Source organism: Xyrauchen texanus, chromosome 21 (genome assembly GCF_025860055.1).
Source record: "Xyrauchen texanus isolate HMW12.3.18 chromosome 21, RBS_HiC_50CHRs, whole genome shotgun sequence".
NCBI classification, from domain to species: domain Eukaryota; kingdom Metazoa; phylum Chordata; class Actinopteri; order Cypriniformes; family Catostomidae; genus Xyrauchen; species Xyrauchen texanus.
In genome coordinates this window covers 27,676,734-27,695,495 of record NC_068296.1, presented here as the reverse complement: position 1 = coordinate 27,695,495, position 18,762 = coordinate 27,676,734, and the positions used below count along the sequence as shown (strand labels likewise).

General features: G+C 38.9%; 1 protein-coding gene across 1 annotated transcript in view; it reads left to right on the top strand.

Moving 5' to 3' along the window:
- The window catches only part of LOC127661937 (cadherin-13-like), a 562,582-nt gene that overhangs the window by 489,353 nt on the left and 54,467 nt on the right, over positions 1-18,762 (top strand). The window lies entirely within an intron of this gene.

Sequence of the window (18,762 nt, the reverse complement as noted above, 5' to 3'; positions counted from 1 at the left end):
AAAATAAACAGAAAAAAATAGAGCTCTCAAACGCATGCGATTAATTAAAAAATGTAAGTATAACATGGCGGTCCCATAGACATTCTATTGGTGGTACTGTTGTAACACACACTTGACCGTTGCGCTCACTCGTGCGATAGATGAGGTTTCTTGCATACTATACTAGATGCAATGGAGGTTGTTATCTCGGTAAATAAAATTATCTATGTACTTCCCTATCAGTGATAAAATGGAGTAAAGGAGCTCTTAACACTATTTGATGTACAAAACAAGCCCAGATGGTATTTTTAAGCCTTTGTAAGTGTGTTTTCTTGCAAGCACATTTCATATTGAGTTCAAAGTGATGAGACGCTGGCATTGATACTCTAATACGAATCATGAACAGAGCTTCACTATTTCTGTAACAAAGCTACCACAGCCTACTGGCAGATTAATATTGTGGAGAATGAGAGTTTAAGGGATTTAATGCCCATTGTAATGTAGCGTATTAAGGAGTTTCAATGAAAGTTCACTAACTGGTTAGTGTTATGTTATGCTATTAGCTTAGCTGTACTGTGTTTACAATATGGCGTCGGCAGGTTGCGACGGAACAGTCTCTTCAGGACTTCCCGTGAACTTTCGTCGCCATAGCAACCAACACCAGCGATTTGTTATCTGGGTCAACATTAATGAAAACAGTTTCATCAATGCATATGAATGTCAACACGTTCCACAATGCACAAAAAAACAGTAATAAGTTAAAGTGCCAAGATCCTCACACTAATATATGTAGCGAATATGGTATGATAAATGTACACTGTATGGGTTAAAGTGTCATGTAAGTTACTATTGTTTGCAAGGGAAACATACACTCACCTAAAGGATTATTAGGAACACCTGTTCAATTTCTCATTAATGCAGTTATCTAATCAACCAATCACATGGCAGTTGCTTCAATGCATTTAGGGGTGTGGTCCTGGTCAAGACAATCTCCTGAACTCCAAACTGAATGTCAGAATGGGAAAGAAAGGTGATTTAAGCAATTTTGAGCGTGGCATGGTTGTTGGTGCCAGACGGGCCGGTCTGAGTATTTCACAATCTGCTCAGTTACTGGGATTTTCACGCACATCCATTTCTAGGGTTTACAAGGAATGGTGTGAAAAGGGAAAAACATCCAGTATGCGGCAGTCCTGTGGGCGAAAATGCCTTGTTGATGCTAGAGGTCAGAGGAGAATGGGCCGACTGATTCAAGCTGATAGAAGAGCAACTTTGCCTGAAATAACCACTCGTCACAACCGAGGTATGCAGCAAAGCATTTGTGAAGCCACAACACGCACAACCTTGAGGCGGATGGGCTACAACAGCAGAAGATTTACCGGGTACCACTCATCTCCACTACAAATAGGAAAAAGAGGCTACAATTTGCAAGAGCTCACCAAAATTGGACAGTTGGAGACTGGAAAAATGTTGCCTGGTCTGATGAGTCTCGATTTCTGTTGAGACATTCAGATGGTAGAGTCAGAATTTGGCATAAACAGAATGAGAACATGGATCCATCATGCCTTGTTACCACTGTGCAGGCTGGTGGTGGTGGTGTAATGGTGTGGGGGATATTTTCTTGGCACACTTTAGGCCCCTTAGTGCCAATTGGGCATCGTTTAAATGCCACGGCCTACCTGAGCATTGTTTCTGACCATGTCCATCCCTTTATGGCCACCATGTACCCATCCTCTGATGGCTACTTCCAGCAGGATAATGCACCATGTCACAAAGCTCGAATCATTTCAAATTGGTTTCTTGAACATGACAATGAGTTCACTGTATTAAAATGGCCCCCACAGTCACCAGATCTCAACCCAATAGAGCATCTTTGGGATGTGGTGGAACAGGAGTTTCGTGCCCTGGATGTGCATCCCACAAATCTCCATCAACTGCAAGATGCTATCCTATCAATATGGGCCAACATTTCTAAAGAATGCTTTCAGCACCTTGTTGAATCAATGCCACGTAGAATTAAGGCAGTTCTGAAGGCGAAAGGGGGTCAAACACAGTATTAGTACAGTGTTCCTAATAATCCTTTAGGTGATTGTATGTGTATGTGTGAGCTAAGAATTAAATGAAACTGTCTTATTTCTACATTACATTGTAAGGAAATTTATAATGGAATCAGTCGTGTTTAACAACCGTTATAATTTAGATAAATGACGAATAATTCGATTATGTGTCTGAATAAATTCTCCACCATTAAAATCGTAATACAACGTCTTCTTGCATCAGCTCACAATTTCTACTGTAGGGAATTAGCTATAATAAGATAATTATGATTAATTCTCTTATTGGAGTAATATTATTCTGATGGCTTATTGACAATAATATTACACATATAGGTATAGCTTTGAAGCAAAATCTTTTAGAAACAGGGATGAGATTATTTATCAAAATATACCACAGTCAAAAATATCTTTAAAAGGGAAACTTGAATAATTCATCATAACTCGTTAGAATTAATTATGAACATTTGGATCGGTTAATAGAATCAACTTGATGTAGCTGAATTAATATTACAATCAATTTATCTGTTCAACCAGCGAACACTCAGTATTGATCGTCTATCAATTCTCAGAAAGGATATTTTTCGTGGCCATACAAAAATAACTCTTCCTTAGCATGGAGCTAAGATCAAATCATTAATTTACATAGATATAGAAGCAGACCAGAATCAACTCGCAAGAATGTACACAAAAGATTATTTAACTAAAATATGAACACATAACTAATCTAAAGAAAAACATACACATGAAATACTCATACATGGGAAAGGGAAAAGGGAAAATAAAATGAAACCGGAACAGAATAGGGGAAATGCAGTTATGAAAAGAGTCATTTTGACCATCTGCGAGAACCATCGAGCTCTTCATTTAAAAGCAGCTTTGTTACAAAGAGACCAGCAGCTGAGGGAAGAGAGAGTCAGGCAGGAAGTGTCTTTTAACTTCTGCTGGAGTTACCCCTTCTCGACTCTGGCTTGACCAATGAGACAGGTGCAATTTCCGAGTGGGAAATGTTACTTTGTTTGGAAGCTGACTCATTTGCATGATTGGGGTTAGTTTAAGCCCCTTTATGCTCTGATTAATATAGCAAGCATACAATGCATACTGTCAGAATTATATATAAACAATTGTGCAGGATGTCACACAAGGATTCATTTGGTAGGATACACAATGTATACACAATGTGCTGGGGCTACACATGTGAAATTATAGACGGTTTGTCTATAATTTAATGAAGAAAAGTCTGTCGTTCTTGGCTTTGAGTCCATTTCTTATGGGGGAAAGATTGCTCTTGCATGCAGCAGCTAACTTCCCCTGCTTGGAATGTCACTGGGGGTCCACTCTCTGCTGGTCCAGTGGCAGCAAAGACAGTGTAATGGCTTGATAATGATCAGTGGGGAAGCAGACATAACAGAGTCAGCTTGGGCCTACTTGGACCTTTGCTTGTTACATGAGATATCTGTTGGCTTATTCATTAAATAATGAATAATTGTGTGTCTGATTGGTCAAGATGCTACAGCAATGAATATGCAACATATGCGGGGACTACGTCTTTCAATTAGTCAAACTCCCACTTAGACTGTGTCAACCAGCTTGACGAGCCACACCACTCCCCATCTCCTACAGACAGAGACACGACCACGTCCCCATCACCACACTTTGTTTGTAAAATGTTAATAAAGCAATATATTGCTACATATTGTTTTGTTTTCTTTCCTAAAATGGAAATCAATTCATTTTGACAAGAAAAGAAGTATATATAGTGTCAAATTTAAGCACTTTTAAAAATCTGTGATTAATCGTGGTTAACTACAAAAAAATATGCGATTAATTGCAATTTAAGTATTTTAATGGACTGACAGCACACACAAAAACAAAATGTCCACACTGAAATACGCTGAAGACACATCCACATGATGCACACATATACAGTATCATCCTGCACTAAGGTACACATTGCAGAAATGCATCAAACAGTTCAAAGATATAAATCTAGTGCATGTTTAAATGAGTGCAAGAACGCATCCAGGATGTGTTTGTGCTCAAAACTTGAAGACACAGTGCAGCTGAATGAAACGGAATGGGGTCTCCTTTTCAGAGTTGTAACTTGAGACTGCATTTTGTAAAAGTATGCAAGATACATGACAGTGGTCAAAGATGTCTGTGTAGTGCATGTTTATATACAAAAATAATTCAAAATATCCCACATGTGTCCCCTTTGGTGTTCAGGAATAGTTAGAAGGCCACACTAGGCATATTTGTCCTGCTCTTTCGAGTTTGAAACAAACTGTGTGCAAACCAAAAAGTGTTTGATGATTTAAATTAGGCAGTGATGTTGTTGCTTGACAAATGCTTTTATTGCATTGGGGATTCAGTTTTGAGTTCTGAAATGTACAGTTATGTTTTTATAGCAGTATGTATTTATATATTAAAATAAAGGACATTTGATTCCTGATGACATGTCCGCTTTAAGAGAAAAATAATCCATCAAGATATTCTACATTATTTTCATGACCCCCCCAAACATTCTCAGTAGTATTTTAATAATATATTACAATAATGAATTTGTACATCGTGGTACAATATGTTGTACTGATTTTAAATCTTGTTGAATTTATTATAAAACTCAGGATAGAGAACAATGCTGGTGGGTCACTTTTAGTGACGTGGCGACTTACAATTGGTCATGTGCCCATTTAGTCCCTTCTAATCCTGATTTTTCAGCATCACAATTGAATTTTTTTTTAAATAATAATAATATAACCATGCCAACAAGCTTGGATTGGTATGGAAAGGGACAGTTCTGCAACAAGAAATATTGTGCCGATGATGGAAAAGCACCTATTGTGTGATATAATGATTTCATTACTATGTTACAATAATGTGTATCTAATGAGAATAATCATTGAGAATTACAAACAAACTCAAAAGAAAAACATTCCAATGCATAACAGTAATGAGAACTGGAGAAGAAGGTTTGATGAAAAGAATGAAACAAATAAAGAAATAGCATTGTCCTAAGAATAGGCTTCATTCTCTAGCTAAATGTTATTTATTGTCTTTTGGGGTGATATACAACCCTTACAAAGCATTAAGATTTAATGTTGCTTTATATTTTGAAAAAGTGGTACCGAAATCAAGAGCTCAGCACATTGAAATGTTTTCTAGACACCAGGTAAAGTGCCATGATATTACATACATCACTAAGAAGCGATTTCACTGTGGAAATAGTTATGATGTGTCTAAAAGAGGAACTATCACTGGAGTGACTAGCTGCCTGTGCACATAATTGTCCCTGAACATTTTCTAAATGGTGTAGATAGACATTCTGAATACAAAGCGATTATTCTTTTGTCTCCTCAATTGCCGTAGAAATGATGCCAATATCACTGTGAGCCCTTTCTCTAAAATGGCTAAGGTGGCGTGGCCCGGATTATTCTCTCGCCACAGGAAATTACACGCATCTGCAAGTCAGAGAATGCAGTCTTTGCATTAGTGCTCTCTGGGTAGTGTAGTAATTTCTCTCACTTGGCATAAACAACATTTAATTAACCTTTGAATGAGTCACTTTTCAATGTTATATCTTCTGACTGGGACACTCAGAGGTATTAGAGGAAGGAGGCATGTTTTTGAGAGCTCTCTCTCTCTCACACTATTTCTCTCTCTCTCTCTCTCTCTCTCTCTCTCTCTCTGGGAAAAAGTTTGGTTTGGCATCTGAGAAGTGACAGATCTATTAACAGAAACAAGACAACCAATCAAATCACAGACTAAAAGTGCCATACATACAGCTTTTTAATTGGTTTTTGTTTAAACTGTTTATGACTTTAAACGTGTTTGTCCTACATGTTGTCTACTTAAGTATAATTGGTGATATATTGTTCATGTAAACGTGCTCAATGTAGTTACTGTTTGAAACATTGTGCATTTCCATCATCATTTACCAGTAAGATGAAATGTTTATCAAATATTGTTTTATAATTTTTATAACTTACCAAGTTAGAAGATCCCCTATATAATTGAGATCATTAACTGAAAGAGAGTGTATTTAATATGTAATCAAAATGGACATTATAACTGAAATGTACCCAAATGAATCAGTCTAAACAAACTGAATCAGAATCTAATCATCGAGAGCTTTTGAACCAGAATCTGAATCAAATCGGGAAATCTGTATAATTTCATAGCCCAGGTGTAAATGGACCTATTTTTGCATATTTTATACTGTTTCACATACTTGAAGAAAGTGGTCATTATACAACAATTAGTTCCAGTCCTTGAATCTGATTGAAAGAGAGGCATTCCAAGCATGCTGATAAAACTGAGACGTTTTACTGTTTGTATATTCTTCTCTGTGTTTGTGCCATTCCAAATAGTGGTGAAGATTTAAACTGGTTTGTTTTGTTTTGATTTTGTTCAGTGACCATTTCTGGAGATTACTCCAGAGTGACAAATGAGTGTCTTTTATTTTATGAGTGAGTAATTGAGTTTTTGACTATTTGTTAAACAAGCGAGTTGTTCACGACTGAAAAAATGGAAGTGAACAAGAACTGTTTGTTCTAAAACACTTATCATGAATGGAACACCGCTACAAAAATGGTCTGAGAGCAGTGCAGAGAGCAGAGTTTTGCTTAATGCTTTGGCTTCTTTTAGAACTATTTTTGCTGGCATTAAAGAAATGTACACACTAACTGGCCATTTTTTGTCTGAAATGTAAATTATTAAATATTATTTACTTGTTTGTTGATATTTTGTAAATAAAAACTGTATTGACTGTTTTCACTAAGCAGTACACTAGTATTCTAATCAGAACGTAGCCTTGCTCAACAAGGCTGGATGAGATGTGCTAATTTTAGTGTATGTACAGTAGAGCCAGCACTGTTGACTCCAAGCAGGCCTCCCTATCAATTCTCTCTCTCACTCTCTCTCACACACATTGGGAATTTGGGAGTTTGAGAGTTGTTGAGTTTAGGCTAAATTGCTTTCTGTGAAGCAAGATTGTGATGCCAGAGAAATGCATGTGGCTTCGTCTGAAGTGGGGAGTTCAGACGAATGTAGATGAACCCTAGAGTGCAGTGCAAATAACATATACAGAACAGCATTGCCTAGACATCAGTCTGAGTATGTATGCAAATGTGAGTTTAACTTGAGATTGATTACTCTTGAGTTTTATACTCATATGTTATTAATCATAGTTTGCTGACGTTTTGAAAAGGTCAGGGTGACCACAGCCATATGTCATATTTCATTATTATTTGCAGTTATTATTTGCATTGATATTTCAGATGCAGACCAGAGGCTTATTTCAATAAATGTCAAATACCCAAAATAAAGTTTGCTGTAAGGTCACTTATTGCATTTACTTTCTCTTTTAGCTTTTTCAAATTATTTTAATTGAGTTAGATGGTAAATGTTGTATTTTTAGGCATTCTGTTAACCTATATTTCTCAATATAATATTTATCTTCCCTACAGAATTTGTCACGTCATCTGGTTATGTTACATGATAGCGGATTGAATAATTTCACTGAACATGATGTTGGCATTCTACTTTTGTGTGCGTGCCTGTGGGTTTGTTGGTGTGTTCACCTTGCTGAAAAGACCAGCTTAGACCAGCATGAATTTCTATTCTGGTTCAAGCTGTTTTGTACTGGTTTCCCTACTGAAAATAAAACCGGCCAAAACTGTCTAAGCTAATTTGCTGGTCTCAGCTGGTTTTAGCTGTTTTAAGCTTGTCTTGCTGGTCTCCCAGCCTAGCCATGGTGGTGCTCAGCTGGTTTAGCAGGGAGGCCAGCTGGTAAAAATTGTTTGACCAAGTAAGGCTTGCGAGTTAAACTAGTTAAGAAGCCTGGTAGGTACACCAGCACTCAAACATTCTGTACTGGGAATCAGAATCCATAATACAACATATGCTGGTGACAAGCAATGCTGGTCTTTTCAACAAGACAGAGCTAAGATTTCTGCAGCCCATATTTCTTTGGTCCCCTGAGCAGATCTAGTCTATCACAGACTTCTATTTCATGTCAATCTGTCCAATGATTGCATGACATGAATGTCACACTGGTCACTAACAGGCTATTGGTCTGCACTGGAGTCCCATGTCTTTATTTCGAGGACTCAGATGAGTGCTGCCTGTCATACTGTCTCTTTCTCTCTCTGACCGCTGACCACAGGGAGGATGAGAGAGTTGATTGAACAAGATTGATGGAAGGGAGAAGGAAAATGAGAAGATAGTGAAAAGATAGAGGAAAGTGCAGTTAAGACTAGGTGTAGAGTCAGTGTAGCTTAGTCTGCGAGTATTGCTGTGTGTGTGCATGTAAGCCTTGTACTACTATTCCGTTGTATGGCCAACAGTGTGTTTACAGACCTGAACACATGTTAGAAGAAATGCCTATGATTACCCTCTTTGTATGCATGGAAATGTATTCATATGCAAATGTTTACAGAGCTACTTTTCTGATTTGTAGGTGAGAGCAGGTGGTATTCCAGCAGACAGTTTGTAAGAAGTTTTTATTAGTAAAACAAAAGTGCTGTGGTTATCATTTAAGTTTGAAAAAAAAAAAAAATTCTCTGAGAGCAATGGGCAAGGAATATGCACTTACAGGTGTCAAAGTTTAATAAATATAATATTATTGGCCTGGTGTGATGACACACCAGGGGGTCCATAGAGAAGATGTGTAAAAACAAGGCTGAGTTTGGAATGGCATACTGCCATACTACTGTACTCTATTTCTAAAAGACATTTACCAATGATCCTGTAACAAATCTTACTTGCCTGCTGCTAAATGTAAGCTGTCCTGACCGCAACTATATTTACAGTGAATGGAGTGAGAATCAAAAACATTGGTAACTTTAAAAATCAATAAATGCGTTTAGGCAAACATGGTTGTAGAAATAATGTAGAAAGCATTAAGAGGTAGCTTATGACTTACCAGCAGGAACAGAAAATTAACAGTATTGAAAAAGAAAATGAGCCTTTGAAATTTCGAAGGCTGTGAAAACGAATCCAGCACAGGTTTATACAATATTAATAAAAAACATACTTATCTGCTACTAATTGTAACAGCCACGAGCGCATTAAAAGTGAACGGAGCAAAAACTGAAATGCATCGATACTTAAATTAAAATGTAATGTAGTTAGGCTGACGTAGTTGTTAACTTGTGATGAGCTTTGAAATTTGGAACATTGTCAAAGCCCCAATGCTTGAAATCCCCATTGATTGAAACATGGTCCAAACAGTGATAAAAGAATAAATTATTTACGGAGAGACATAATACAAATTTCTGCACTGCATGTCCTAAATGAGTAATAAAAGGTAAATATACCATGAAATATGAATCACACCCGTATATGACTTGATCATATAAGGCAGCAAAATGCTTTATTCTGGTAATGAAATCTTATGAAATATGGAATGTAATGGCGGAGACTACCCCTAAGTGTCAGATGTGCGCAACAACAGTGGGGATTCCTTATCTAAATGTAGAGATGAGACCCTGTACAATGAGCACTGTGCATCATGACATTTATTAATAATAGATCTTAATTCCCCAACAGGGTTACAGTCGGGCATGCAATACGGTGAATGTATATGCATTGTGATTATTACCGGAATTACCCTCATGACAATCACGATGTGAGCATGTGATTGCCTGCCATAACTATGAGAGCCAAATGCACTATTGAAATGAAAGATTGGCTCTTGATTTGATATTGATACAGATGAAGGTTATGATGAACAGACAACATAGGCAACAGAAAGCCTAGACCCATTAACCATCCTCTGATTGGATTTGATGGATATGATTGAAAACTTTCTGATGGGATTCAGCTGCTACCTTGTGGCGATTATTTTGATGGACTTAGCAAGGAGCGTGTTCCTTCCACACTGGGTTGTGCATTCCGATGGCGGAAGATACGGTGACTTAACTGAGGGAGGTCTCCTACGTGACTGAGATATGGATGAAGATCAGGGTTTACTGATAGTTTATGCCACGTAGGTTTGATGTACGGCAGAAAGCTGAAATTAAGCTGCAGCATCGTTGGGAAATGATGGTGGGCTTCCCAAGATGTTGTGTGAACTGTTTCACCTGTAGCCTAGCGATCGGAGTTGATGGAGATGTTTATTATCATTACATTACATATAATTACATTACATTATCATTACGCAATCCCACTGACAATCCGGAAATTGTAGACAGGTGTTGCGTTGAGGAACTACTGATCCTGGATAAAAGGTAAGGAGCGGTGACTAATACATGTCCAAGGCTGGATGTTTGCTTGTTGGGGAGCGAATCTGACTCTATGTCAGACATAGTGAGCTATAGAATGATGTTGCTGTGTTGGCACACTGAAACAGCAATATGATAAATTGCGAGCAGGCTTATAAAGCAATGGCTGATGCATGATTGGCTGGGAGTAACCTAGCTAATGGGGCGACGATGTACAGCTTTGAGTCTTCCTGCTAAAACTACGCTGCACTTACATTTCCTGCACAGACCTTTAACGTGCAGTCGAAATCAATGGATCCATTTTGTGGCTCTTAGTGTTTGAATCTGCAGACTCATTGGGATCTGTTGAAGTTCAATGCTTTTGTGAGCCTGGTGAGCTCTCAAAAAAACAGTCTTGTCTGTCGGCCTGGGGTTAAAAATTCAAGTCCTCACAACACCAGCTGGAAACAGCACTGCACTCATAAATGGAGGGAAATCTGGCCCAAAAGCTGTTGAGGGGGTGTCGCTGTCCTTTTCTGCATATTGCTACCCCATTTGGCACATCCCGGCGCTGTTTTGTGGCCCATTCTGCATAACGAGGTGGCCCATTTCAGCTTATCACAGCCCATTTGGCCCCGTTTCATGGCTGGCCCTTTAGGAAAAGTCCTGGTTGGCCAAGGGTTCATTGTTTAGAGAGTCTAATCAGTTGTTTCAGTGTGAGATGTAGGCAGATTCGTCTTATTCCTTCATTCCCTGCTGTGCCAGCAGATGTTCTCCCATTCCATCACTCTTCAGGGAGTGTGTTTGTCGGTGTGTATGCAATTGTGTCTTTGCTCCGCCCACTACATTTATACTTTGTTCCCTATGGAAGGTTGGTTAGCTACATATACAATTTGTATTATTCTTGTAAAATACTTTATGTACAGTGTTCCCTAAATGTCTTTGGACACTTAAGTCACATTAAAAAATCTAAGAATATTTTTGCTATAAATGGTCTGCACATATATAGCGCTTTTTTATTAACCTTAGAGGTTACCAAAGCGCTTTACACTGTGTCCCAATCACCCATCCACACTCACTTTCACACACCAATGGCGGCCATGCAAGGCGCTAGCCTGCCATTGGGAGCAACTCAGGGTTCAGTGTCTTGCCCAAGGACACTTCGGCATGTGGAGCCGTGTGGGCCAGGATTCGAACCACCAACCCTGCGATTGGTAGCCGACACGCTCTGCCACCTGAGCCACAGAATATTTTTATAATATTAAAATACAATATTTTTGTTAGGTTTCAAAATAAAAAAAACTATATATATATATACATATAGCCACGACTATATCAAGATTCAAATTGCCTATATGCATAGTAAGGTCCAACTTCAAAGTTTTAAAATGATATCCATTTTCTTTAGGTCAAGCAGGTTTTAACGATGAATCTATTTTCATTCATTTACATTAATGATTGTCAATAACGGATAGTTCTACAAATTTTAAAGCCCTTGTTCGATAATTTGTTTTTAATATAATGAAAATCACACGTTTTTAATTGTGATCTGACTCATCCCAAATATTCTTGAGGCCACTGTTTCAATTTCAACTTAATGCTTATTCTGTTATTGTTTTCTTCTTCACATGAATTATTTTACAGAATGTGCCTTGAAAAAGTCTCCTTTCTTCGGCACATTTTCATGCCTCCAGACATACAGTAGCATCATTAATGTCACATAGAAAGATGTATCCCATCAGGTAGCTCTTCAACACTCTACAAAACAGCACCTTGTCATCGCATGCTGTGCTTTCATGCTTTGATACAGGCACCCACATTGTTGAGTGCTGCCCATCTTTGCATTTAATTTTAATACTCAACCCTCACATCCTAGTGAGGTGCACATGTAATTTAGGGCAACCAATGTATTATCAGGAACATTACTGCACAAAACAAATTATTATTATATAAGCATGAGGTTTGTTTGGAGCACTAGCAGCATGGAAACCTTTGAAAATCCACATTGCATATGGATCAACTGCATTTGTTATAGAACAACATTAACTTTTAGTCACTTTCAAACAAATCACTAATAAAACAGCAGATTATATAAAGTGTTTATAAACACTTACTTTTCCCTTGGTTCCTCGCACATTTCTAACTTTTACTAAAGTGCATGGCTTGTAAAGTGATACAGTTTAACATTTGCATTACACAGCCAACTACATTAACAAGCTTATCCTAGTGTGATCAAATTGTACAATAACTCAACTTAAAGAGCATTGCACTTTCAGTTCAGTCCTGAAGTGCATGCGAGTCAACACATGTGGTGAAAGTGTCATAGAAACACCACAAAATTAGGTTCTGTTGTTGCTTAACACATCACATTTGTATTTCTCACATTTGCTTTTATGACACTATTGGCTAGGTTTAGGTTTAAAGTTTAGGGTAAGGAGGTTGATTTAGTTTATTTTAAACTGAATAAAGCATTAAAAACTCACCTGTTTTTCATCTTGTGCTTTTTATAAAAATATTGGTTAGGTTTAAGGTAGGGAGGGAGGTAGGTACACAATTTAGCATTACCCTTGAAAACCTCATCTACTTGGGAGAACATTTAACTCTCCTTTAGCACCATACAGTAGACATTTAATCTCAGAACAGCTGCAATATGTGTAATGAACCATGTAATATAATTTGGCAGAAATGTTGCTACAGTCACATAATTTTCATGAGATCAGGTTGATCTTATGACTGCACAGCAATTCAATTGATTAATAATTGTATTGTGTTTGTATTCAGTGCCCATGTCTTTCTCTTTATATATGTTATTCAGAGCGATTTGCTTAAAGATATGTCTTTCCCAATTGGTTCAGATAGCACAACATTTGGGAGCCATAACCTACCCTGTCCATAATTGGCTCTCTCCCATTTGGATACTTTTCTTCTGGAGGAGAACTCCAAGTGAGGGAGATACTATCACCAGATAAATGTTTCTTTGCAGTAGAAAGACTCTTACTCTGCACATTAAAGTAGGAGTGAGGGAGTAGTGGGTAGGAGGAGCAAGGTTATTATCGTAAACTAAATGTAAAAAAAAAAAAAAACTTATCCATAAACTGAAATAAAACTAAAAGAAAAAATGATTGGAAAAACTCAACTAAAATAAAAATGAATCTCTATTAAGATATAAGGTTTTGTTTTTGTTGCAGTATGTTTTTAAACCTTTAAAACTGCCAATACCATGAAGATGCCACTAGACCACAGAAATCTATTCTAAATTAATGATAAGATTGTGAACCAACTGAAACCACACACACAAAAATCACATACTCAATGTGTCCCTTATAAACATATAATAAACACATGTGAATTATAGTTTGAGCAGGTATAGGATCTGTCTGGTGATAATAGATGGCCTAAAACCCTCACTGCATCAGCAACAGAGCAAGAATCACTACCAGAGAGGCAAAGCAGGTAGATTAAATTATTGTCACTCGTTCTGCCTTACCCTGTCAATCTGTGTTTTGTTTAACATTTAATTTGGAACTCGTAAAGAGTTTGGTCTGAAGTTCAGCAGGGCTCGACATTAACACTTGTTTGGGACAAGTGGATTTTTAAAGGGCCAAGTAAAAGAGAAAAGAAGCCAAAGTAGAATGTCAATAATGAAAGAAAAATTATCTGATATATTTGCGATATAGCCAAGGCCTGATTACAAATTCTTATTCTTATATTAATGTTAAAAATAACCTAGAGTGTGTCATTTTATAATTCTCTAGTGATCTAATAATAGCTGCATGCTTTCACTGACAGGTGGCCTTTTGCGTGTGTGCTCTGAGAAGGCTCGTAATGCTAATGCCTGAAATACATTTCAAAATTCTTGGTTAGATATTCATTTAAACACAGAGATTGATGTCTAAAGGGAACATAAACAGTGGGGGGAAAAGCTGGTTTGTATCAAAGCATTAGACTCGTGTTTATGTAAACTAATAGACCTGCTGCTATCTGTGTGTTGTTAATGTCAAACAACCATAACAAGAAAACCACTACCTGTTCTTGACTGAATAACTCTTTTAGCTTTTATTTTTGATGTATCATACAGGACATTATACAGTGAAGACCAGAAGTAGTTTTATTTAGCATTTCATTCTGAATGTTTACTTGAATACTTAAAAAACACTTTGAATACTTAACAAAACTGTTTTCTTAATTTTGTGTTTTTTGTTCTATTACTTTTAATGCATTTCTATTCATTGCTGTATTGTTTTTTATTACTGACTGTTTAGTAGTCTTGAATAATTATTTGAGTACAATTCTTACATAACAAAATAGTTAGTGTTATTATTTTTTTGTGATAAGCTGGTATCAAGACCTGTCAAATTTGACTTACAACTACAGATATGTTGGTATTGAGACAATGTATATATTGTGCATGGTAGATCTTGCTGTAATAACATGAAAAAGTAGATATCATTCCATAGAATTGTGAGCACCCCAGCTGTATATAATGAAATGAACTGCACTTTTCTTTCTTTGACTACTGTACGTAACATAATATAACTACCATATGACAATAGTCTCCTCCCCTACCCAGCGCAGTTAACATTTCTGTTGAAGAACATTGAGTTGATTGCATAAGTGTACTTTCAGCAGGGCCATTTCTAAGCATGTGGGGAAAATCCTACTTGGAGGCCACCCGCAATAATATTATTTACAAATTGGACTTTGGGGAGTCCAGCAATATGACTTACATTACACAAATGCCTGTTTTCCCCATTCTCCAATATCCATTCATATAAATACTAAAACTAAAATAAAAACTACATGTACTGACAAACTAAAACTACCAAAAAAAACTAAACTAAAACTGACAAAGAACTAACAAACAAAATGAAAACTAAACTAAATTGGAGTGAAAAATTGAAAATGACATAGAAATAAAAATGTAATTAAAAATTCAACTAGAGCTATAACCATTGTTCCAGCCAGGACAATGGTGTAGTAATGAGATCTACTAAGAAAACCAAGGACATCATGTTTCTTATCAATCCACAGCTTTGGTTTTCCACTCTTGGAAGATATCTCTTGTTAACCTTACTCTGTTCAATATCAACAACCAAAACAAGCCAATCTTTCCACCTACCCTGTCTCTTAAGACCCATTGATATACCGAAAATAAAAAGTACATCAGGGTCGACTTCTGTGTTTGAGACCATTAAGGCACGCTCTTTGAGAAAGAAGGGTAACAAGGGGTGCTTTCACCATGGAGAGAGACATTGAAAAGGTGAAGATGTTGCTGTTGCACTTTGTCTAGGGCTCGTGGAGAATTAATGCTTTGGTTTGTTGCTTAACCAAGCTAATAAAAATAATTCTGCAAAAATACCCTATTCTCCAACCTTTCTTGGTTTAACTTGATTCTGATTGATTTCTGAGGACACCAGAGCTCCTTTTTTGTCCCTGGACTTTGAAGTTTGAATAGCTACTGTAAGAATCTAATTGTGCAACTCATGTTACATCCATTTGTACAGCTCACAAGAAGGAAATTGAGCTTAATCATTTATAGTAAAGTGGACTTTGACGTAAAGAATTATGTTAGGCCCCGATTAAATTTTATGGACTGATGAAAGGATGGTCTTGGTATTGTCAAAGCAGTTACAGAGAAAGATAGATAACGTTCTTCTCTTGCAACTCTCTCATTAAAGTAAACCCATGAGGCCAATCAGAGGGCTTTGTTCTAGAAGGACCTGCAGGTTTAATCAGCTCCTCATTGTCAGGTTCCAGCGTAGATTTCTGTGAAGCTAGTAGGTCTGTCTTTAATTGCAGATCAATTTTATTGCTTGTTAAGTCCATTGAGCATCAAGTTCCTTTAGTAGTGATTGAGATGTCAAAGGTTTCTGGAAGGAAGCTGTGTCAAATTTCCAATCTGGTCTCATAGAAACACATTACTCTACCTACATTAATGATTTTAACATGGCTCATTGTACATATCAGGGCAGTGAAATGAACACTAGTGGCACTACAACAATTACTTTTTTCCTTTTCATACAAATCGTCCGGGTTACTTAACTGTAACCCCTGTTCCCTGATAAAAGCAGAACGAGAAAAAGCGGACCAGCTTTGAATATGTGTGCAACACTTCAATGAAATTGACCAGAATTCATAGCCTCTGCTGGTGACATCATTAGATGCACTTGTAGCAGGGCTATAAATAAATGTGTCACAGGTGCATAGTCAGGTATTTTGTCTGAAGAGCAGTCCTGGGGTATCCCAGTGCGGCAATGAAGTGCAGAATCTTGTTCCGCTTTTATCAGGGAACAGTGGTTACAGTTAAGAAACCCGAGACGTTCCCTGTCAAAAAGCTACACTTTGATGCTGCTCTGATTTAGCTCTTTGGGAACGAGAATACCCCCGCCGCCGCACTGTGGCTGTTCGGACCCCTTACGGTTGTGTAGTTGTGCTCACAAGAGCGCGAGAGATCTCAGACATGAGCTTGTGATGTTGACTCAAGGACATAAGAGCCCGGAGTGGCATAAACATCCAAACTATAAAATCTTATGTATGTGTGCAGAGAGGACCAGCCTGCCGCATCACAAACATGCTGCAGAGGGACACCTCTAGCCAAGGATTTAGAGGAGGCGACCCCTCTGGTAGAGTGAGCCCTGATACCTACTGGCGAAGCTTGACCACGCACCTTGTAGGCCAGGGCAATAGCGTCCCTCACCCAATGTGACATAGTCTTCTTGGTGGCGGCCGCCCCCCTGTTGCGGCCCACATGGCAAATTAATAGTTGCCCTGACTTATGCCACTGGCTAGTGCGGTGGACATAAGTCTGAAGGGCATGGACTGGACAAAGTCCGTGAAGTCTTTCCTGATCCGGAATTGTAAACATCGAGGAGCAGAAGGCTTCGAGAGTGACTGGATGTACAGTCGAGAAAGGAACCTTAGCCAGGTAGTCAGGCTGAGGGTGCAAAATTGCTTTAGCCATTCCTGGGGCAAAATTTAAGCAGGCTGGCAGAAAAATTGACAGAGCCTGTGGATCCCCAATTCTTTTTATAGAAGTAATTGCCATAAGAAAAAAACATCTTGATAGTCAGAAGTTTATCTGACGCTGACTCGAGGTTCGAAGGGGGTCTCATCCAGACCCTCAAGGACTAAAGCTAAATTCCATGAAGGGATCCTGGTCCTAGCAGGAGGTCTCAGTCACATGGCTCCACAAATTAAGCAAGCGAGCAGAGGATGTCTCCCCAACAGCACTCCATCAATCAAGGCGTGGCAAGCCGATAGAGTGGCCATGTAATCCCTGAGAGTGGCGGGGCATGTGCCTGCTGAAAAATTTTTTCTGCAGAAAGTCCAGAACTGAAGCAATCTGCCAGTTAACTGGATCTGAAGTATTTGCACTGCACCATCTTTCAAAGACACCCCATTTATTGGCATAACTTCTAGTAGAGGGAGCCCTAGCACTTAGAATGGTCTCGACAACTTCAGGTGAAAGCCCAGTGTCCCTCAGTTGGTACCCTTCAGGGGCCAAACATGAAGGTTCCACAGCTCGGGCCGGGGATTAAATATTGTCCCCTGCACCTGAGACAGAATGTCCCTCCTGTCTGGAATTGCCCAAGGCGAGCCGTCGCAGAGAGACATTATCTCCGAGAACCATACCGTGTTCGGCCAGCACTATGCTATCAGTAAGAGTCAGGACCCTTGCTGGCGAACTCTGGCCAAGACTCCCGGGAGCAGAAAAACTGGGGGAAACGCATACAGGCGCATTCTGGGCCATGTATGTGCCATTGCGTCCAGACCCGGGGGGCTGGGTGACTTAGAGAGAAGTAGAGGGGACATTGCGCTGTCTGTTGAGAGGCAAAGAGGTCCACTTCTGCCCTGTAAAATCTCACCTAGATTTGTTCCACTACATCAGGGTGGAGTTTCCACTCCCCCGTTGGAATTTTCTGTCTTGGCAGTAAATCTGCTCCCACATTCAGGCATCCAGGGTTATAAACTGCCCTGCCTGACAGGAGCTTGCCCTGGTCCCAAAGGAGAATCTGACGTGCCAGAGTGTTCAGCTGGCGTGAACGTAGACCTTGTTGATGATTTATGTAAGAGACTGCTGCTGTGTTGTCCACCCGCACCAGGACATGTCAGCCTCTCAAATGCTGGAGGAAGTATTTCAGGGCCAGAAATACAGCCATCAACTCAAGGCAGTTGATGTGCCAATTGAGCTGATGACCCTCCCATTCCCCTGAGCTGGACGACCACTTAAGACCGCTCCCCAGCCAACTTAGGTGCGTCTTGCCAAAGTAAGGAACCAGGGTCTGAACCACATAGAAAGGGTACGAAGTGTGCAGCGCGAAACCCTTATTAGTCTTATGTGACTGGCCCTTGGATAAAATCCCCTGGCTTTGAGCCACAACTGAAATGGTCTCATGTGCAGAAGGCCCAAAGGGATCACCGGGGACGCAGATGCCATGAGACCTAGTATTCATTGATACTGACAAACAGTGCATCCTTGGCCTACCCTGACTTTGCTCAGGGTGTTCTGATTGGACACGATTCCTGAC